Source organism: Eleutherodactylus coqui, chromosome 5 (assembly GCF_035609145.1).
Source record: "Eleutherodactylus coqui strain aEleCoq1 chromosome 5, aEleCoq1.hap1, whole genome shotgun sequence".
NCBI lineage: Eukaryota > Metazoa > Chordata > Amphibia > Anura > Eleutherodactylidae > Eleutherodactylus > Eleutherodactylus coqui.
The window spans coordinates 267,703,465-267,727,995 of NC_089841.1; the positions used below are offsets into that span (position 1 = coordinate 267,703,465).

Sequence of the window (24,531 nt, forward strand, 5' to 3'; positions counted from 1 at the left end):
AAGACAAATGCATGCATATAGTTATGGAGGGGTGCCATTGTATTGGGCCAATACACATGGATTACAGCAGTCTGGATTTGTATTCCTTGAAGAACGTGGAATATATCCACTAAGCTTTACATTTTTCATTTCTGTTTATAATGGAGGCTATAAGGTCCTCCATATCCATGATGTCATTCACTCTTGGAAACCACCTACCCACTGATGGTCGAGTGGATATTTTCCATGAAGATGAGATACAAGACTGCATTTTCCTGATGAGATATCTGAGTAGTGAGGCCCTGTATTGTTCTACAGTCAGAGGAATGTATCTAACAAGGGCCAAGGTGGCTCCATTTAGATATTAAGGCCACTTAGATGACTTATTTCCCCCACTGTATTCCAGAAGGTCTGAAGAAGTGGACAGCACCAAAAAATGGGTAAAACAGACCTTTCCTGGTCTCCATATCTCCAGAAACAGAGAATCTTAATTAACTTAAACCTAGGTCTCTTTCCCAGTTCTACTAGTATGCTGGAGGATTGTCAAAGACAGGGATGTTTATGGCATGTAGCTGTAGATAGTGGATGATTAACAGGGCCCTCTCCAATACAGAGATAGGTGGGAAAAGTTTCGGACTGGTTCTTGCCTTAAAGTATAAGGTTCAAAGTTGCCAAATGCAAAGTTTCTTATTCTAAAAGACCCCTCCTTAGGGGTCCTAACCTTCCCAGGGGAGGTAGTGTTACCACAGCTGCCTAAAAACATTGGGTTCCCCAGCAATATTGAGGAAGAGAAGATTTCTGAGTGTCACTTCCAACCATTCAAATTTAGCACACAGGAAAAACATAATGGAAACACGTGAATAAAATAAGGGCTCGCTCACATGGGCATAAGCAGATTCAGTCCGTGAGATGTGCGGCATATATATGGGCTAAAACGTCTCATATTTATTGAGCATTTAGTTCTTGCAGCGTTTTTTTGTGTGCGTATTTCACACACAGAAAAGGAGAACCCAAGCAGTTCCCGTCTTCTTGCATGAATGCATATTCCCTGGTATTCTTAATGTTCCCATAGACTTGAATAGGAAATATTAGTTCATAATGCAAACCAAAACAGGGCATGCTGAAATATTTTTCACATCCAAAAAATAAGCTACTGAAAAAGGCATTTTTGAATACCCCAATGCGAGTCTATGGTGCTTCTGCAATGTGCATAGAAATTACACCCGTCTGAGGGAGCCCTAATACCGTAGTGCTTTGATTACTCATGTTATCTATATTTATATATAGAGAGAGACTAATGCGCTCACTGACTCACCACTAATTCTCTAACTTCCTGATGTCGTACAGACGTGAAATTTGGCATGAGCATTCTTTAGGTCCTAAATAGGAAAAGTAAAGGGGTCACAACTTGATTATTCAATGCTAAGTGCAAAAGTAAGTGCATGAGGCCTGTTACTGGCTGAGCAGTCACATGAACGATGAACCACATATGATCATCCTCCACTTTTCCTGAGTTCTACACTCTCGATGCCTTAAGCCTCCATGTTCCCCCTGTATCACATCTTGTATGCAAGCTAGAGGTGGTACAACAGGTTACTAGAGTCTCCATACCTGCCTGTTACACATATTGTATCCAAGTTAGTGGTGGTACAACAGGGTACCAGAGCCTGCATGCTTGCCTGTTACACATCTTCTATCCAAGCTAGAGGAGGTATAACAAGGTACTAGAGCCTCCATTACCGACTGTACTAAACCTTGATTCCAAGCTAGAGATATTACAATGGTACTAGAGCGTCCAAACCCAGCCGCATCACATCTTGTATCCAAGCTAGAGATGGTACTACAGGGTACAAGAGCCTCCATGCGCACCATATCACAACTTGTATCGAAGCTAGAGGTGGTACAATAGGATATTAGAGCCTCCATGTCTGCCTGTATCACATACTGTATTCAAGCTAAAGGCGGTAAACAGTATAATAGAGCCTCCATGCCTGCCTGTATCACATCTTGTATCCAACTACAGGTGGTACAACAGGGTAGTAGAACCTCCACGTCAGACAGTATCACATCCTGTATCCAAGCTAAAGGCACTAAAACGAGTACTAGAGCCGCCATGTCCACCAGTATCACACCTTGTATCCAAGCTAGAGGCAGTACAAGAGAGTACTAGAGCCTCTATGCCATCTTGTATCACATTTTATATCCAATACTGAGCAAACAAGAAAAAAAAACCCTGATGCTCCAGTGGTATGGATATGGAAAGGGGGTGACTTACTTTGTTGGGTTGCCTGGTCCGCGGCACCCCTCAATCCCAGAGCACATGTAGTATAAACAGATGATGAGGATGTTTTCCAAGGTTTCCACAGATGACAGTTTATTCAAATATGCTTATGCTTAATAAAGGCTGCTTTTACAGCCGAAACGTATCACATCTTGTATTCAAGTTAGAGGTGGTACAACAGGGTAATAGAGCTTCCATGCCTTCTCGTATCACATCTTGTATCCAAGCTGGAGGTTGTACAACAGGGTACTAGAGCCTCCATGTCCTCTCATATCACATCTAGTATCCAAGCTAGAGGCGGTCCAACAGGGCACTAGAGCCTCCATGCCTGCCTGTATCACATCTTGTATCCATACTACTTTTAGGGGAGGGATGTTACTGACAAGAGTGTATCAAACTACTAATGACCACTTGTCTATTATATGTATGTGCGTGGGTGCTTTCTCATGCTCTGCCCTTGGTGATGTCATCACTTCGCCCCCTGGTGATGTCATTGCAGGTCATACAGTGTATATAAAATACAAAGCCTGATCGACAGAAGAAGAACAAAGTTAGGGCTCTTGGAAGGGGAGGACAAAAATAACAAAATAAGAATACAACTAAGCCGTTATTATCTCAGACACAACTCAGCAGTCCTGACAGAAGACCACAGAGATCCGGTGGACTGAAGAACTTGCAGTGAAGTCACTGCTGTGGGAGGAGCCATTCTGGAGTTTGGTAGAAAGTACTGAATACTGGATAAGCTGACAGAAACTACCAGGATCTGTGATGACGTCACCATCATGTCATGACCTGTGTGGGTGGAGTCAGGGATCACACGATTAGAGGCTGATCACTGTATTCAGGGGTCTGCTATGCTGGTGATGTCTGGAAATCAGGATGGATGTGGATGTACCACAGCTGTCTGTGATGTGTGGGATTCAGCATGGAAGTAGTAGAGCTGGGAGTGTGATGTGTGGAAATCAGAATGGATGGCGTAGAGCTGTTTGTTTAATGTGTGGGAACCAGGATACATGTAGTAAAACTGTGTGTGTGTCATTTGTGGGAATCATTATGGATGTAGTAGAGGTGTGCGTGCAATGTGTGAATCAGGATGGATGTATCAGAACTGTATGTATAATGTGTGAGAATCAGCAAGGATGTAGTAGAGCTGTGTGTGTAATGTCTGGCCATCACCATGGGTGTAGTAGAGCTGTTTGTGTAAGGTGTGGGAATCAGGATGCATGTAGTAGAGCTTTTTGTGTAATGTGTGGGAATTAGCAAGGATGTAGTAGAGCTGTGTGTGATGTGTGGGAATCAGGATGCATGTAGTAGAGCTGTGTGTCATTTGTGGGAATCAGCATGGATGTAGTAGAGCTGTATGTGTAGGAATCAGCATTGATGTACCACAGCTGTGGTGTGTGTGAATCAGCATGGATGTAGTAGAGTTGTGTGTGTCATTTGTGGGAATCAGCATGGATGTAGTAGATCTGCTTGTGTAATGTGTGTGAATCAGCATGGATGTAGTACAGCTGTGTGTGTAATTTGTGGGCATCAGCATGGATGTAGTACAGCTGTGTGTGTAATTTGTGGGCATCAACATGGATGTAGTACAGCTGTGTGTGTGATGTCTGGGGAGCAGAATGGATGTAGTAGAGCTGTGTGATGTGTAGGGTCAGGATGGATGTTGTACAGCTGTGTGATGTCTGGATCGGTATGGATGTAGCATGTAGCACAGCTACAGAAACACTAGTACTATAATTTCCTAATAATTACTAGTGTGTGTGTGTGTGTGTATATATATGTGTATATATATAAATAAATAATATGGGATGTTACTGACAACTATACTTCCAGGGGAGGAATAGTACTGACAATGACTGTGTACACACACACACACACACACACACACACACACACACACACACACTCACTCCTTTTTAGGGCAGAGATGTTACTGACATTGAGTGTATGTATGTGAACTCCCACTAGAGGGGGGATGTTACTGACAAGGATTGTACGTGTGTGTGTATATATATAATATTACTGACAACGTGTGTGTGTGTGTGTATATGTATATGTGTGTGTATATATATATATATATATATATATATATATATATATAATCTACTGCTAAATCCCTAAACCTGCTAGCTCTAACAGAAACATGGATACAGCAATCTGACACAGCCTCCCCTGCTGCGCAATGGCCTACAGTTCTACCATATTTCAAGACCGGAAGACAGGCGAGGGGGAGGAGTAGGTGCTCTCCTCTCCCCACAATGCACCTTGCAGGTCATCCCCCACTTACCCTCTCTCACTTTCCCATCATTCGAGGTACATGCGCTATGACTTATCTGTCCACTGTCCATACGAGTAGCAGTTACCTACGGCCCCCAAGGTGCTCCTCGCCTGTTTCTGGACCACTTTGCCGCCTGGCTCCCCCATTTCTCTCCTGCGAAATCCTAACCCTCATGCTAGGAGACTTCAACATCCCCACTAATGACCCCATCTCCACATCTACCTCTCAGCTTCTATCGCTCACCTCCTCCCTTGGTCTCTCACAACTCACAGCCTCTCCCTCTCACAGGGATGGCAATACTCTGGATCAGGTCTTCTTCCATCTCTGCTCTGCTTCCAACTTCACTAACTTCCTTCTCCCGCTCTCAGACCATAACCTCCTCTCTTTCTCTGTAAAGCTCCCTAACATTTCCCCAGACCCACCTACCTCCCGTACAGGAACCTTCAGGCCGTTCACACCAAAAATGTTGCCAATTCTCTACAATCTTCTCTGTCTCCTATCTCTCTACTCTCTTGCCCCAATCTGGCTGCCGCACATCACAACACCACTCTCAAACATGCATTGGATGAAGGGTTGCCCCCCATTACCCAAGCCATCCGATATAGACTGTGGCAACCCTGGCTCACGCCTCAAACGTGATTTATCTGTCAGTGCTCAAGGTGTGCTGAACGGCTGTGGAGAAAGTCTCAAAAGCCCGCAGAATTTCTCCACTTTAAATTCATGCTCAGAACATACAACCTAGCCATCCACCATACCAAACAAGTCTACTTCACCTCTCTCATCTCCTCAATATTCCATTACTCTAAAAGACTCTTTGACACTTTTCACTGCCTTCTCAGCCCAAAACTGCAACCTCCCGTGACAGATCTCAGTGCAGAAGAGCTGGCTGCTTACTTCAAAAAGAAAACTGATGATATCCGGCAGGAAATAACCTCCCAATCTCAGACAGGCCCCAACCCTAGTCTCGTCAGTACTGCATCTAGCTCCTGTTCACTCTCTGTACTTAGACCAACGACAGAGGAAGAAGCCTCCGGACTGCTCTGCTCCGCTCGCCCCACCACCTGCGCTAGCGACCTTCTTCCCTCATGCCTCCTGCGTTTTCCCCTCCTCATTTAAACACGCTATGATATCCCCGCTGCTAAAGAAACCGACTCTTGACTCGACCGATGCTGCCAACTGTTGACCCATCTCAAACCTCCCCTTCATCTCCAAACTACTAGAACGCCTGGTTTACTCTCGCCTTATAAGCTATCTCTCAGTAAAACTCTCTTCTTGACCCTCTACAGTCCAGCTTCCGCCCCCTACACTTGACAGAAACCGCCCTGACTAAAGTGTCAAACGATCTCCTGACTGACAAATCGAGGGGTGACTACTCCCTACTGATCCTCCTCAACCTCACTTGTATATACTTAGGGGAATTTACCTCACCTCTCTGTGTGTATATACTGAGGAGAATCTACCTCGCCTCTCTGTGTCTATATACTGAGGAGAATCTCTCTCCCCCTGTGTGTGTATATACTGAGGAGAATCTACCATATCTCTCTGTGTATATATTAAGGAGAATCTACCTTACTTCTGTGTGTATATACTAAGGAGAATCTAACTCATTTCTCTGTGTATATACTGAGGAAAATCTACCTCACTTGTATATACTTAGGAGAATTTACCTCACCTATCTGTGTGTATATACTGAGGAGATTCTACCTCACCTCTGTGTGTATATACTGTGGAGAATCTACCTCACTCCTCTGTGTATATACTGAGGAGAATCTACCTCACCTCTCTGTGTGTATATACTGAGGAGAATTTACCTCCCCTCTTTGTGTATATAATGAGGAGAATCTACCTCACCTCTCTGTGTATATATTGAGGAGAATCTACCTCACCTCTTTATGTATATACTGAGGAGAATCTACCTCCCCTCTATGTGTATATAATGAGGAGAATCTACCTCACCTCTCTGTGTATATACTGAGGAGAATCTACCTCACCTCTCTGTGTATATACTGAGGAGAATCTACCTCACCTCTATGTGTATATACTGAGGAGAATCTACCTCACCTCTATGGGTATATACTGAGGAGAATCTACCTCCCCTCTATGTGTATATACTGAGGAGAATCTACCTCCCCTCTATGTGTATATACTGAGGAGAATCTACCTCACCTCTATGTGTATATACTGAGGAGAATCTACCTCACCTCTCTGTGTGTATATACTGAGGAGAATTTACCTCCCCTCTATGTGTATATAATGAGGAGAATCTACCTCACCTCTCTGTGTATATACTGAGGAGAATCTATCTCACTTCTATGTGTATATATTGAGGAAAATCTACCTCACCTCTCTATGTATATACTGAGGAGAATCTACCTCATCTCTATGTATATATACCGAGGAGAATCTACCTCACCTCTATGTGTATATACTGAGGAGAATCTACCTCACCTCTGTGTGTGTAAATACTGAGGAGAATCTACCTCACCTCTATGTGTATATACTGAGGGGAATCTACCTCCACTCTATGTGTATATACTGAGGGGAATCTACCTCCACTCTATGTGTATATACTGAGAGGAATCTACCTCCACTCTATGTGTATATACTGAGAAGAATCTACCTCACCTCTATGTGTATATATTGAGGAGAATCTACCTCACCTCTTTATGTATATACTGAGGAGAATCTACCTCACCTCTTTATGTATATACTGAGGAGAATCTACCTCACCTCTTTATGTATATACTGAGGAGAATCTACCTCCCCTCTATATGTATATACTGAGGAGAATCTACCTCCCCTCTATGTGTATATAATGAGGAGAATCTACCTCACCGCTGTGTATATAATGAGAATCTACCTCACCTCTCTGTGTATATACTGAGGAGAATCTACCTCCCCTCTATGTGTATATACTGAGGAGAATCTACCTTCCCTCTATGTGTATATACTGAGGAGAATCTACCTCCCCTCTATGTGTATATACTGAAGAGAATCTACCTCCCCTCTATGTGTATATACTGAAGAGAATCTACCTCACCTTTATGTGTATATACTGAGGAGAATCTACCTCACTTCTATGTGTATATACTGAGGAGAATCTACCTCACCTCTATGTGTATATATTGAGGAGAATCTACCTCACCTCTATGTGTATATATTGAGGAGAATCTACCATCCCGCTATGTGTATATGCTGAGATGAATCTACCTCTCCACTATTTGTATATACTGAGATGAATCTACCTCCCCTCTATGTGTATATACTGAGGAGAATCTACCTCCCCTCTGTGTATATACTGAGAAGAATCTACCTCCCCTCTGTGTATATACTGAGGAGAATCTACCTCCCCTCTATGTGTATAAACTGAGGAGAATCTACCTCCCCTCTATGTGTATATACTGAGGAGAATCTACCTCCCCTCTATGTGTATATACTGAGGAGAATCTACCTCCCCTCTATGTGTATAAACTGAGGAGAATCTACCTCCCCTCTATGTGTATAAACTGAGGAGAATCTATCTCCCCTCCGTCCTCCGCACCATCCGGCATCTTCTTCTTTCTCCCCGGCCCTGCCGCCAATGGATCATGGCGATCACGTAAAAGTTAAAAGACAGGTAAAGTTTGACGTTCGTTCAGTTTGGGCCCCGTTGTGCATCAAGACAGAAGATTAGGGCAACCATAGGTATATTTCTGAACACGGGACAAATGGGGGTATACATTTTGGGGTGAAAGTATTATTCCTATGTACACTGTACAAAAAAACTATTTTTAAAATGACATAATTGCCAAAAAAACAAAAATCGTAATTTTTTCCTTCTGCTTTGCTTCAATCCATTTAAAAATGGTCAACATATGCAGTACACTGCTAGATGAATGCGTTAAGGGGTCTAGTTTTTATTATGGGGTCATTTGTGGGGGTTCTCTATTGTTTAGGCCGCTCAAGGGCTCTACAAGTGGGCAATGGGTTCTAAACACCTTCAAGCAAAATGTCTGTTCTGAAAACCACCCGCTGCTCCTTTCAGTTAGGGCCCCGTTGTGCATACAGACGGAAGATTAGGGCCACAATGGGAATGTTTCTGAACACGGGACAAACGGGGGTATCCATTTTTGGGTGAAAGCCTCCATTCATATGTCTGCTGTCCAAAAAAAACAGTTTTTAAAATCACATAATTGATAAAAAAAAAAAAATCGTAATTTTTTACTTCTGCTTTGCTTTGATTTATTCAAAAACTGTTCGGTCAAAATACTCAGCACACCCCTAGATTAATGCACTAAGAGGTCTAGTTTCCAAAATGAGGTCATTTGTGGGGGTCCTCCGCGTTTTGGCCGCTCAAGTTAGCAATGGGGCCTAAAACGCCTTCAAGCAAAATGTCTGATCTGAAAGCCACCGACTACTCCTTTCAGTTTTGGCCCCGTTGTGCATACGGAGAGAAGATTAGGGCCACAATGGGTATGTTTCTGAGCACAGGACAAACGGGGGTATGCATTTTGAGGTGTAAATCCTCATTTTCATGTGCACTATAGAAAAAAATCCTGTGTTTAAAATTACGTATTTGCAAAAATATGAAATTTTATTTTTTCTACTCTAAATTGCATTCATTCTTGAAAAGAAACTGTGGAGTCAAAATCCTCCAGACCCCCCCCCCTCAGTGAATACATTAAGGGGTGCAGTTTTCAAAATGGGGTCATTAGTGCTGGTATCTATCACTCTGACACCCATGAACCTTTGCAATCTTGGCTTGGTGCAGGAAAACAAAATGTTCCTCAAAATGTTGACAATTAATGTTAAATTTGTACATCTCCTAAATGGTTAAAAAAAAACACAAAAGTTTTTCAAACGTGCATTCAGAATAAAGTGAACAGATGGAAATATATATATAATTTGTACAGTGTGTTTGCACATATTTGAGATATTACAGTTGAAAAAGTGAAAAAAGACAATTTTTTCAAAATTTTCCCAATATTGGCACTTTTAATAAATATACACAAATTCTATGGGTCTATGTTCACGACCTAAATGAAGTACAATATGTGGCGAAAAAACAGTGTCAGAATCACTTGGATATGCAAAACCTTTACGGAGTTATGATATGTTAAGTGACGCATGTCAGATTTCTAAAATTTGGCTCCATCACTAAGGTGCAAACAGGCTTCGTCACTAAGGGGTTAATATATAAATAACTTCTTTATAACCCAGCCAGCGATACAAGATAGCGCCTGAATTGTTTTATTGATGGTTGGTATGTGCATAGTTTTCTTCTTGGTACAAGGGCGCTGGGATGGGGTGAGCTGCAGTCTGGGCACAAGTTCACGGCTCTCTCCATCTTTCAGTTTCATCCTGAGATCTCTTCTACAGGACTGACAACTCCTTGCTGCTGTTCCTGTCACATTCTGAGCACCGCTGACTCTCCTGACATCACTGGCAGCCGGCAGCATGTTTAGATACCCTTCTCCTTGGCAGGTGCTGTTCAGCAATCCAGAGAGGAGGGAACAAGTAAGTGGAATCGTGTTGTGATGTTTGTGTTGGTAACTTGTGGCAGCGAGTACATTTATATCATGACGTCTTCAGCGCGGATCACTGTCCACTAAGGGCTCCTGAACACTTGCGTTTTTTTCATGCTGTATTGCTGCTTTTTTTTCACGCGATTGTCAATGGGACTTTCTAATGTTAAAAACGCACCAACTTGCAAAGCGTTTTTAACATTAGAAAGTCCCATTGACAATCGCGTGAAAAAAAGCAGCAATATAGCATGAAAAAAGGCAAGCTATAACGCGTGAAAAAAACGCAAGTGTGCAGGAGCCCTAAGGCCTCATGTCCACGGGGAAAATCAGGCCCGCTACGGATTCTCCATGGAGAATCTGCAGCGGGTCCCTCCTGCCCCGCGGACATGAGGCATAAAAATCAGAATAAACTTACCTCTCGCCGGCTCCGGTTCTTCCCTTCGCCGCGGCATCATCTTCTCTGCGTCGCGGCCGGATCTTCTTTCTTCGGCTCAGCGGATGCGCAGGGCACGTCGGTGACACGCCCCGAAAAAAAAGATCCGGCCGCGACAGAGAGAAGATGGAGCCGCGGCAAAGGGAAGAACCGGAGCGGGTGAGTAAATTCTGATTTTTGTCTCCCGCGGATCCGGACGGCTTCCATAGGCTTCAATAGAAGCCCGCGGGAGCCGTCCCCGTGGGAGACCCGCACGAAAATGGAGCATGGTCCAGATTTTTCCATGCTCCATTTTTTTTAAAATCACTTTTATTGACCATCCGTGGGTATTTATCTACCCGCGGGTGGTCAATGCATCCCTATGGGGTGCGGATCCGCGGGCAGGAGAAGAGTTAAAATCCGCTGCGGATTTTAATTCTTCTTTTGCCCGTGGACATGAGGCCTAAGAGGTATTAGAATCGTCAGCGGCGTGCTCAGCTACATGGACAGTCCAATCCACTGTCCGGCACATTCTGCCCCATCCTGGCCGCAGCCACTTGTATTCATCCCAGAAGAGTTCAAACAACAGTTCAAACTTTGCAGATTACACCTTGTTCCCCGTCTTTAGGCCCCTCCTCTATCTGGGTGTGTCACCAACATTATGAGCCCTGGACTTTGCCTAACGGTTCCAAAACGTACATATTTTGCAAGTTCACAGTAGCTGAATGGGCGCCAGAGAGAATAAGAAGTATCACAGGACTAGAAGGTGAGAGACAGTTTAGAAGTACAGGACATAAGTGTAAAGAAAGAGACAGGCACAGTGATGATTAGACAGCAGACTGCAGAGGGAGGATAGAAAGGGCAGAGAAGAAACAAGTGGCCTGTGATATGAGCAGAGGGCAGCGCTGTTGGTATACTATATACTGAGTATACCATACACTATACAATAAGTATACTATAAACTGAGTATACTACATACTGAATATAATACATACTACATACTGAGTATACTATATACTGAATATAATACATACTACATACTGAGTATACTATATACTGAATATAATACATACTACATACTGAGTATACTATATACTGAATATAATACATACTAGATACTGAGTATGCCATATACTGAGTATAATACATACTGTGTATACCGTAAACTATAAATTGAGTATACTATATACGGAGTATACTATATGCTATATACTGGGTATACTGTATACTATATACTGAGTATACTGTATACTATATACTGATTATACTGTATACTATATACTGAGTATACTACATGCTGTGTATACTACATACTATATACTGAGTGTACTGTATACTATATACTGAGTATACTACATACTTTATACTGAGTATACTGCATACTATATACTGAGTATACTACATACTTTATACTGAGTATACTGCATACTATATACTGAATATTCTACATACTATATACTGAGTATACTGCATACAATTTACTGAATATACTATATACTGAGTATACTGCATACTATATACTGAATATACTACATATTACATACTGAGTATACTGCATACAATTTACTGAATATACTATATACTTAGTATACTGCATTTTATATACTGAATATACTACATCCTATATACTGATTATACTATATACTGAGTATACTGCATTTTATATACTGAATATACTACATCCTATATACTGATTATACTATATACTGAGTATACTGCATCCTATATACTGATTATACTATATACTGAGTATACTGCATTTTATATACGGAGTATACTGCATGTTATAAACTGAATATACTACATACTACTGGGCATACAACAGTCTAAAAAAATAAAAGTAGAATCTATAAGAGGTTGGAGTTGGTGACTTCTGAAGGGACAGTCGACCAAACAAAAGAGGACAGAAGTGTTGACACTGTAACAGTTTATCAGGGTCAGCAGTAACCATCTGAGATACATTCTTGCAGTTTGTAAGGCGGAGAGCACATGGCGTTGTTCTTCTGTAGTCAGATCACTGATCTTCCGGTCCACGGAACGAATACTGTTCATGTTGATGTTCCATGATTATGGAGTGTTTCATGGCTCGGCCCTTGTAGATGCGTCTCCTGTGGGCACTGACAGTGTGGTTGTGTTTGTAGGGTCTCCGGACGACTCACACCAACAGCTCATATTCCACAGCAGAAGACATAATAATAATAATCTTTATTTGTATAGCGCCAACTTATTCCGCAGCGCTTCCGAAGACCTGCGATGATTCGCAGAGAGTAATTGCAAATGATCGCGGATGCAAGTGCCTTTCCGCTTGGACGTCCAGATAATCCGTGTATCGTCCGTGTGGAAGAAAGATCTCTCCCCTCCGGCCGACATTCCCGCGTTCTATCTATTTTGCTTTGAAGTTGTGAGCGTTTTAGTTGCTCGTACACAATGTCAATTGCATATGGGTGAAGGAACACTCAATGGAGGCCATCTGCGCAGAATCCACGCTAAAATAGAGGATGCTTCGATTTTTCTTCCGCTTGCGGAATCTGCCCATGTGAACCCGGCCTTAGGCTGCTTCCACACAAGTAGTAAGCACTGTAGAATCTCCGCTGCACACATTCCACAGCGTTTACATTACAAGCCAAGTGAAGGAGATTTACGAATCCTTTTCTGCTGCGGATACGCAAGAAATTTGAAAACACCGCAGATTCTGAATTTGCACCTTTTCTAATTATGTTGTAGGAAATGCGGTGAAACGCAGCAGAAGTTTGTCATAGAGAATGAATGGAGAACATAAAAACTGCACCACAATCTACAAACACTACTATACTGTGAATCATGCGGGCGAACGCACTGAATCTGCTTTATGGGCTCCGTCACCGTGCGGAGGCATTTCTACACGCATCTCAGCGCAGCACATTTATGCCATGAATGAGGCGCTTTTGCGTGCATGTCTGCAAATTGTATTGTACTTTATGCGCACGCAGGGCCTGTTCATATGTGCCTGCAACATCCCCCCCCCCTCATATGAAAGGCTAATGGGGGCCTGATGTTCTTTTCCCTGCAGTTTTTCCATAGACTTCTATGGGCACATTTGGTGTGCACATGTACACAATAAGAGAAATGCACGCGCAAGAAAAGAGATGTGAATGAACTCAATGGGTTCTGATCTGCGTATTTGCCCTTAATCCGTGTTTGTTGATGTTTGAAAATTGAGTTTGTCACAGTGTGACAAAAACGCAGCAAATCCACAAACCGTGGGGGGTGAAGGCGGCGCATGGGGCTTGTTTTCAGTTGTGTAGTTGCATGTTTGTGTTTGAGTTTGGACATTCCCGGAATTATCAGTAAACGTGTTATCAGCGGCGTGCAGCTACTGGACTGCTCCTCATCGCACGCCCGCCGTAATGCTGTGCAGAAGATCAGCCTTGTACTGTCCTTCCTCTTTTTTTCTGGTGTTTTATTCATAGGTGTCTCTATAGGAAAGGAAAATGCCCAACAACAAAAAAACTAAGACTGAAAACCGACACCATGAAAATACCCGGGAAAAAAAATGCAGGCATCAGTCACAAAACACCTAAAAAGGACTACGAGGGGCGCGTTATCTACTAGAAAAAAGTAGAAAAAAATCCTAAACTAGCTTGCACAAAAATCTTGTGCCTTTTTGGCACCTGCCTGACTCCATGCCTTGTTGGGAGGGCGGGGGGGCGGAGCAAAACTGGTGTAAATTATACCAGAGATTTATTCCACATCATTACTGGCAAAAATTCCTGTGTTGGCGCATTATGTGCCAGCGGGATCATAATAAAGCAGGTGGGTCATTCCGTGTCAGTTCAACCAACGCTCCCGGTCGACCATCTCAGATTTCAATGAAACTTTGCACAAAGATAGACCCTGACCCTAAACTAAGATAGCCAGAATATTAGGCTTCAAAGTGCTTTGGTTCACGAGCTACAGGTCTTAATCTAGGGGGTTGTCATGTGATTACAGCCTACAGGTCTTAATCTAGGGGGTTGTCATGTGATTACAGCCTACAGGTCTTAATCTAGGGGGTTGTCATGTGATTACAGCCTACAGGTCTTAATCTAGGGGGTTGTCATGTGATTACAGCCTACAGGTCTTAATCCAGGGGGTTGTCATGTGATTACAGCGCGCAACCTGAAAAAAGTGGCGATTTCAATCCATTGCCAAGCCAGTTCCAATGACTCTAGAGCAATGAAACTTCACACACTAGGAGAACTTTTGGTGCTGAATCCAGCTAAGCTCCTCAGACTGCCCCTCTTATCATCATTCTGCCACCATTGCATGTCAAAGTAGCTGAAAAATTCTATTGCGCAAAATAAAACTCATATTTTAAGCAGTAATAACTCCTAATCAATGCAATCCAACTCAGCTCTGAATTTATCAATGTGTACTCCATAGAAATGGTTCTCATTATTCCCATTATGGATCCAAAAGGATGCATAGCTCTTAAAGGGGTTGTCCCGCGGCAGCAAGTGGGTCTATACACTTCTGTATGGCCATATTAATGCACTTTGTAATGTACATTGTGCATTAATTATGAGCCATACAGAAGTTATAAAAAGTTTTATACTTACCTGCTCCGTTGCTGGCGTCCTCGTCTCCATGGTGCCGACTAATTTTCGCCCTCCGATGGCCAAATTAGCCGCGCTTGCGCAGTCCGGGTCTTCTGCAGTCTTCTATGGAGCCGCTCGTGCAGAATGCAGGCTCCGTGTAGCTCCGCCCCGTCACGTGCCGATTCCAGCCAATCAGGAGGCTGGAATCGGCAATGGACCGCACAGAAGAGCTGCGGTCCACGGAGACAGAGGATCCCGGCGGCCATCTTCAGCGGTAAGTATTGAAGTCACCGGAGCGCGGGGATTAAGGTAAGCACTCCGGTAAGCTTTCTTTACCTCCCTGCATCGGGGTTGTCTCGCGCCGAACGGGGGGGGGGGGGGGGTTGAAAAAAAAAAAAAACCGTTTCTCCGCGGGACACCCCCTTTAAGATACAATGAGTCAAAAATGGCAAAAAACAGTTTTATGCAAATTTTTCTCTTTTTCAAAGGCGAAAATCGGAATGTACTCCATTTTTTTTTCATTTTTGTTCTATTTGGAAGAGAATTTTTTGCTCTACAAGATTCGATGCGATGCATGGAGACAAAGTGCGGCATGTTTTATCTCCCTGCGTGATCTCGCATTGCAGCCCCATTGCTGTCAGTGCGGCTGTCGGCAGCAGCACAAGGTCTTCCATTGAAAGCAATAGGAGAAACCCAGCAATCATCCTGCTGTGGCTGACAGCCGCGCTGAAGGACTGCTTCTTCCTCAAGGTGGTGCGAGGCTGTTTTGGCATGAAAACACCTCACATCCTTGTGAAATTCACATGGCAGGAAGTGCAATATGAGGGCAGGATTCACATGGTGGGGACCGCGATATGAGGGCGGGATTCACATGGTGGGGACCGCGATATGAGGGCGGGATTCACATGGTGGGGACCGCGATATGAGGGCGGGATTCACATGGTGGGGACCGCGATATGAGGGCGGGATTCACATGGTGGGGACCGCGATATGAGGGCGAGATTCACATGGTGGGGACCGCGATATGAGGGCGGGATTCACATGGTGGGGACCGCGATATGAGGGCGGGATTCACATGGTGGGGACCGCGATATGAGGGCGGGATTCACATGGTGGGAACCCCGATATGAGGGCGGGATTCACATGGTGGGGACCGCGATATGAGGGCGGGATTCACATGGTGGGGACCGCGATATGAGGGCGGGATTCACATGGTGGGGACCGCGATATGAGGGCGGGATTCACATGGTGGAGAGCGCAATATGAGGGCAGGATTCACTTCATGGGGAGCACGATATGAGGGCGGGATTCACATGGTGGGGACCGCGATATGAGGGCGGGATTCACATGGTGGGAACCCCGATATGAGGGCGGGATTCACATGGTGGGGACCGCGATATGAGGGCGGGATTCACATGGTGGGAACCCCGATATGAGGGCGGGATTCACATGGTGGGGACCGCGATATGAGGGCGGGATTCACATGGTGGGGACCGCGATATGAGGGCGGGATTCACATGGTGGGGACCGCGATATGAGGGCGGGATTCACATGGTGGGGACCGCGATATGAGGGCGGGATTCACATGGTGGGGACCGCGATATGAGGGCGGGATTCACATGGTGGAGAGCGCAATATGAGGGCAGGATTCACTTCATGGGGAGCACGATATGAGGGCGGGATTCACATGGTGGGGACCGCGATATGAGGGCAGGATTCACATGGTGGGGACCGCGATATGAGGGCGGGATTCACATGGTGGGGACCACGATATGAGGGCGGGATTCACATGGTGGGGACCACGATATGAGGGTGGGATTCACATGGTGGGGACCGCGATATGAGGCTGGGATTCACATGGTGGGGACCGCGATATGAGGGTGGGATTCACATGGTGGGGACGGCGATATGAGAGCGGGATTCACATGGTGGGGACGGCGATATGAGGGCGGGATTCACATGGTGGGGACCGCGATATGAGGGTGGGATTCACATGGTGGAGAGCGCAATATGAGGGCAGGATTAATTTCATGGGGAGCACGATATGAGGGTGGGATTCACATGGTGGGGACCGCGATATGAGGGCGGGATTCACATGGTGAGGACCGCGATATGAGGGCGGGATTCACTTCATGGGGAGCACGATATGAGGGCGGGATTCACATGGTGGGGACTGCGATATGAGGGCAGGATTCACATGGTGGGGACCGCGATATGAGGGTGGGATTCACATGGTGGGGACCACGATATGAGGGCGGGATTCACATGGTGGGGACCACGATATGAGGGCGGGATTCACATGGTGGAGAGCACAATATGAGGGCGGGATTCACATCATGGGGAGCACGATATGAGGGTGGGATTCACATGGTGGGGACCGCGATATGAAGGCGGGATTCACATGGTGGGGAGCTCAATATAAGGGCGGGATTCACATGGTGGGGAGTGCAATATGGGGGAAGATTTCACATGGTGGGCAGTGTGATATGAGGGCGGGATTCATATGGTGGGGAGCATGATATGAGCACAGAATTCACATGGTGGGGAGCGCTATATAAGGGCGGGCTTCACATGGTGGGGAGCACGATATAAGGGCGGGATTCACAAGGTGGGGAGCACGATATGAGGGCGGGATTCACAAGGTGGGGAGCGCGACATGAGGGCGGGATTCACATTGTGGGGAGCGCGATATGAGGGCGGGATTCACATGGTGGGGACCGCGATATGAGGGCGGGATTCACATGGTGGGGACCGCGATATGAGGGCGGGATTCACATGGTGGTGACCGCGATATGAGGGCGGGATTCACATGGTGGGGAGCGCAATACAGGGGCAGAATTCACATGCCTGGCAGCGCGATATGAGGGCGGAATTCACATGGGGGGGAGCGCAATATGGGGGCGGAATTCATGGCCCGATATCGTGCTTATGTGAAGCCTTAGTAGAGTTGTGTGTGGCATATGTGTGAATCAGGAGGGATGTAGTAGAGCTGTGTGTGTGATGTGTGGGAATCAACATGGATGTAGTAGAGTTGTGTGTGTCATTTGTGGGAATCAACATGGATGTAGTAGAGCTGTGTGTCATGTCTGGGAATCAGGGTGGATGTAGTAGAGCTGTGTGATGTGTGGGGTCAGGATTGATGTAGTAAAGCTGTGGATGTACCATGTAGTACAGCTGTGTGGCCACCAGAAACACTGTTACTATAATTTTCTAATAATTACTAGTCTTATTATAAGCCCTAGAATACCAACATATTCTCTATCGGGGTGGCTTCACACAAGAGTATGCGTTTTTGCACGTGACTCAACGCATCATATTTGCGGTATGAACGAGTTTCCTTTGTGTGTATATTAGCGTATTTTACTGTACTTTTTGGGCCTGTAAACGCCCCGATTTAAATGGCAATTTAGCCTAATGAGTTCCAAATATTCTTTTTCCCATGAAACTTTGTATCCTGTTGCATATTGTGCACCTTCCATTGACTTCTGTGGGGACCTTTGGTGTGAAAATGCACAGGAAAATAAAGGAACAAGGGACGCGCAATGTACCCATTGATATAGATTCTATTATCTGCATATTGTACAAGCAATTACGGCCATATGAAGGAGCCCTCAGAGACTTCGAAAGTAGATGAACCTACTACTTACTACTGCTTAAAGGAATACTCCAGTTCCAAAAAGTTATCCCCTATCTGCAGGATAGGGGATAACTAGTTGTCAGACCCCCACCAATCAGCTAGTTATCTCCGGTCCGTGCATAGGAGATAACTTGTTGGAACTGGAGTACCCCTTTAAGAAAACACACATGTGCAGGTCTTTGGTTTTTAGGTATTTTTGTGAATATATTTCTGCAGAACTTTTAAAAATACTTACCAAATGTACTACAACTGATATAAATATGAATAAGTTCATATGAGGTATTGGTTTGTAGGGCAGGACTCCTGGGATTATCGTCCCCATGCCTAAACCTAGGGGCCTGGCTTGTCCTAGATGGTAATGGGCAGGAACACCAGACAGGGGGAAATACAGCATACACAATTAAACAAGTGACTGCAACATAGAGGGAACACCACACAGAACAAGATATTTTTCCCACCAAGTGTTATCCACACCTGCAGATGGACCAGGACCCCGCTCACACCGAGTGTAGTCCGCACCTTCATCCATACACTGACCAGGACCCCGTTTACACCAAGTATAGTCTGCACCTGGGTGCCACAGGGTTCAGTATTAGGCCCCATTCTGTTTAATATATTTATTAACTACCTGATAGGGGGGCTGCACAGTAAAATATCAATATTTGCAGATGACACAAAATTATACAATATAATTAATACAACGGAAAACAATGTGCGGCTACAAATGGACCTGGATAAGCTGGGGGCTTGGGCAGAAAAATGGCAAATGAAGTTCAATGTTGAAAAATGTAAGGTTATGCACATGGGAAGGAGAAACGGTTGTCATCAATATACACTAAATGGGGTACTGCTAGGGAAAAATGATATGGAAAAAGACCTGGGGTACTAGTGGATTGTAGATTTAACTGGAGTAACCAATGCCAGTCAGCTGCTGCAAAGGCTAATAGGGTCTTCGGGTGCATTAAAAGAGGGATAGGGGCGAGGGACGAGAACATTATCCTTCCATTATATAAGGCACTAGTCAGGCCCCACATGGAATACTGCGCACAGTTCTTGTCACCGGTGCTCAGGATGTTGCAGTGCTTGAGGGGGTTCAAAGAAGGGCAACTAAACTAATACATGGAATGAAGGGACTGAAATACCCAGAGAGGCATCAAAACTGGGATTATTTACCCTGGAAAAAAGATGGCTATGGGGCGGCCAAATAACTATGTATAAATACATGAGGGGACAATACAAGGATCTCTCCCATGATCTGTTTATACCCAGGACTGCAACGGTAACAAGAGGGCATCCGCTACGTCTAGAAGAAAGCAGGTTTCATCACAAACACAGAAAAGGGTTCTTTACTGTAAGAGCAGTGAGACTGTGGAACTCTCTGCCTGAGGAGGTGGTGATGGCAAAACCCAGAGAGGAGTTAAAAAGGGGACTTGATGTCTTTCTAGAGAGGAAGGATATTACAGGATATAAATCTTAGGTTAATTGTTAATCCGGGTATACAGGCAGGTAGGAACTATTAGAGGTTGATCCAGGGATTAGTCTGATTGCCATTAGGGAGTCGGGAAGGAATTTTCCCCCGAAAAGGGCTAATTGGCTCCTGCCTCTTGGAGTTTTTTGCCTTCCTCTGGATCAACAACACAGGAGAATAACAGGCTGGACTAGATGGACATTGTCTTCATTCGGCCTTACTTACTATGTTACCTTCAGACATACACGGACCAGGACCCTGTTCACACCAAGTGTAGTGCCCACCTTCAGACATACACTGACCAGGACCCTATTCACACCAAGTGTAGTCCACACCTTCATCCATACACTGACCAGGATCCTGTTCACAACAAGTGTTATTCCCACCTTCAGATATACTGACCAGGACCCCGTTTTCACCAAGTGTAGTCCGCACCTTCAGTCGTACACTAACCAGGATCATGTTCACACCAAGTGTAGTCCGCATCTTCAGACATACACTTACCAGGACCCCGTTCACACTAGGTGTATTCCGCACCTTCATCCATACTCTAACCAGGACCCTGTTCACATCAAGTGTAGTCCGCACCTTCAGTCGTACACTGACCAGGATCATGTTCACACCAAGTGTAGTCCGCATCTTCATTCATACACTGACCAGGACCCCGTTCACACCAAGTATAGTCCGCACCTTCAGACATACAGTGACCAGGACCCCGTTCACAGCAAGTGTCGTCCGCACCGTCAGACATACGCTGACCAGGACCTCGTTCACACCAAGTGTCGTCCGCACCTTCAGACATACACTGACCTGGACCCCGTTCACACCAAGTGTAGACCGCATCTTCAGACATACGCTGATCAGGACCCTGTTCACACCAATTGTTATCCACACCTTCAGACATACACTGACCAGGACCCCGTTCACACCAAGTGTATCCGAATCTTGAGACATACAGTGACCAGGACCCCGTTCACACCAAGTACAGTCCGCACCTTCAGACATACAGTGACCAGGACCCCGTTCACAGCAAGTGTCGTCCGCACCTTCAGACATACACTGACCCGGACCCCGTTCACACCAAGTGTAGTCCGCACCTTCAGTCATACACTAACCAGGACCATGTTCACACCAAGTGTAGTCCACACCTTCAGACATACACTGACCAGGACCCCGTTCACAGCAAGTGTAGTCCACACCTTCAGACATACAGTGACCAGTACCCTGTTCACAACAAGTGTAGTCTGCACCTTCAGTCATACACTAACCAGGACCATGTTCACACCAAGTGTAGACCGCACCTTCAGACATACACTGAACAGGACCCCGTTCACACCAAGTCTAGTCCGCATCTTGAGACATACACTGACCAGGTCCCCGTTCACAACAAGTGTAGTCCGCACCTTCAGACATACACTGAACAGGACCCCGTTCACACCAAGTCTAGTCCGCATCTTGAGACATACACTGACCAGGTCCCCGTTCACAACAAGTGTAGTCCGCTCCTTCAGACATACACTGACCAGGACCCCGTTCACACCAAGTGTAGTCCACACCTTCAGACATACACTGACCAGGACCCTGTTCACACCAAGTGTAGTCCGCATCTTGAGACATACACTGACCAGGTCCCCGTTCGCAACAAGTGTAGTCCGCATCTTGAGACATACACTGACCAGGTCCGCGTACACACCAAGTGTAGTCTGCACCTTCAGACATACACTGACCAGGACCCCGTTCACACCAAGCGTAGTCTGCATCTTGAGACATACACTGACCAGGACCCCGTTCATACCAAGTGTAGTCCGCACCTTCAGTCATACACTAACCAGGACCATGATCACACTAAGAGTAGTCCACAACTTCAGACATACACTGACCAGGACCCCGTTCACAGCAAGTGTAGTCCGCACCTTCAGACATACACTGACCAGGATCCTATTCACACCAAGTGTTATTCCCACCTTCAGACATATACTGACCAGGACCCCATTTACACCAAGTGTAGTCCACACCTTCATCCATACACTGAGCAGGACCCCGTTCACACCAAGTGTAGTCCACACCTTCAGTCTTACACTAACCAGGACCATGTTCTCACCAAGTGTAGTCCGCATGTTCAGACAAACACTGATCAGGACCCCGTTCACAGCAAGTGTAGTCCGCACCTTCATCCATACACTGACTAGGACCCTGTTGACACCAAGTGTAGTCCGCAACTTCATCCGTGCACTGACTAAGACCCTGTTCACACCAAGTTTTATCCACACCTTCATCTATACAATGACCAGGACCCTCTTCTCACCAAGTGTAGTCAGCAGCTTTAGACATACAGTGACCAAGACCCCATTCACACCAAGTATAGTCCGCACCTTCATCCATACACTGACCAGGACCCTGTCCACACCAAGTGTAGTCCGCACCTTCAGACATACACTGACCAGGACCCCACTCACATCAAATATAGTCCACACCTTCAAACATACACTGACCAGGACCCTGTTCACACCAAGTGTTATTCCCACCTTCAGAAATACACTAACCAGGACTCCGTTTACACCAAGTTTAGTCCACACCTTCAGACATACAGTGACCAGTACCCCGTTCACACCAAGTGTAGTCCAAATCTTGAGACATACACTGACCAGGACCCCATTCACACCAAGTGTAGTCCACATCTTGAGACATACACTGACCAGGACCCGGTTCACACGAAGTTTAGTCTACACCTTCAGACATACAGTGACCAGTACCCTGTTCACACCGAGTGTAGTCCGCACCTTCAGTCATACAGTAACCAGGACCATGTTCACACCAAGTGTAGTCCACACCTTCATGCATACACTGACTAGGACCTTGTTGACACTAAGTGTAGTCCGCACCTTCATCCATACACTGACTAGGACCCTGTTCACACCATGTGTAGTCCGCACCTTCATCCGTGCACTGACTAAGAACCTGTTCACACAAAGTTTTAGCCACACCTTTATCTATACACTGACCAGGACCCTGTTCACACCAAGTGTAGTCCGCACCTTTAGACATACAGTGACCAGGACCCCGTTCACACCAAGTATATTCCGCACCTTCAGACATACACTGACCAGGACCCTGTTCACACCAAGTGTTATTCCCACCTTCAGACATACACTAACCAGGACCCTGTTTACACCAAGTTTAGTCCACACCTTCAGACATACTGTGACCAGTACCCTCTTCACACCAAGTGTAGTCTGCACCTTCAGTCATACAGTAACCTGGACCATGTTCACACCAAGTGTAGTCCGCATCTTTAGACATACACTGACCAGGATCCTATTCACACCAAGTGTAGTCCGCACCTTCATCCATACACTGAGCAGGACCCCGTTTACACCAAGTGTAGTCCACATGTTCAGACAAACACTGACCAGGACCCCGTTCACACCAAGTGTAGTCCACACCTTCAGACATACACTGACCAGGACCCTGTTCACACCAAGTGTAGTCCGCACCTTCAGACATACAGTGACCAGGACCCCATTCACACCAAGTATAGTCCGCACCTTCAGACGTACACTGACCAGGACCCCGTTCACACCAAGTCTAGTCCGCATCTTGAGACATACACTGACCAGGTCCCCGTTCGCAACAAGTGTAGTCCGCATCTTGAGACATACACTGACCAGGTCCGCGTACACACCAAGTGTAGTCTGCACCTTCAGACATACACTGACCAGGACCCCGTTCACACCAAGTGTAGTCCGCACCTTCAACCATACACTGACTAGGACCCTGTTCACACCAAGTGTAGTCCGCAACTTCATCCGTGCACTAAGACCCTGTTCACACCAAGTTTTATCCACACCTTCATCTATACACTGACCAGGACCCTCTTCTCACCAAGTGTAGTCAGCACCTTTAGACATACAGTGACCAAGACCCCATTCACATCAAATATAGTCCGCACCTTCATCCATACACTGACAAGGACCCTGTCCACACCAAGTGTATCCGCACCTTCAGACACACACTGACCAGGACCCCATTCACATCAAATATAGTCCACACCTTCAAACATACACTGACCAGGACCCTGTTCACACCAAGTGTTATTCCCACCTTCAGACATACACTGACCAGGACCCTGTTCACACCAAGTGTGATTCCCACCTTCAGACATACACTAACCAGGACTCCGTTTACACCAAGTTTAGTCCACACCTTCAGACATACAGTGACCAGTACCCCGTTCACACCAAGTGTAGTATGCACCTTCAGTCATACACTAACCAGGACCATGTTCACACCATGTGTAGTCCACACCTTCATCCATACACTGACTAGGACCCTGTTGACACCAAGTGTAGTCTGCACCTTCATCCATACACTGACTAGGATCCTGTTCACACTATGTGTAGTCCGCACCTTCAT

The 24,531-nt window shown here is 45.6% G+C and overlaps 1 protein-coding gene across 4 annotated transcripts in view; it reads left to right on the plus strand.

Annotated features, from left to right (window-relative positions):
- Positions 1–11,140: 11,140 nt before the first annotated feature.
- MISP (mitotic spindle positioning) overlaps positions 11,141–24,531 on the plus strand; it is a 62,524-nt gene continuing 49,133 nt past the window's right edge. For 2 of the 4 annotated variants that reach the window (XM_066604641.1, XM_066604643.1), the window contains exon 1: positions 11,146–11,223. The gene's annotated coding sequence lies outside the window, so the exon portion shown is untranslated. Of the gene's footprint in view, positions 11,224–24,531 lie in introns of all 4 variants that reach the window. The other 2 variants (XM_066604644.1, XM_066604642.1) reach the window with 2 other exon arrangements.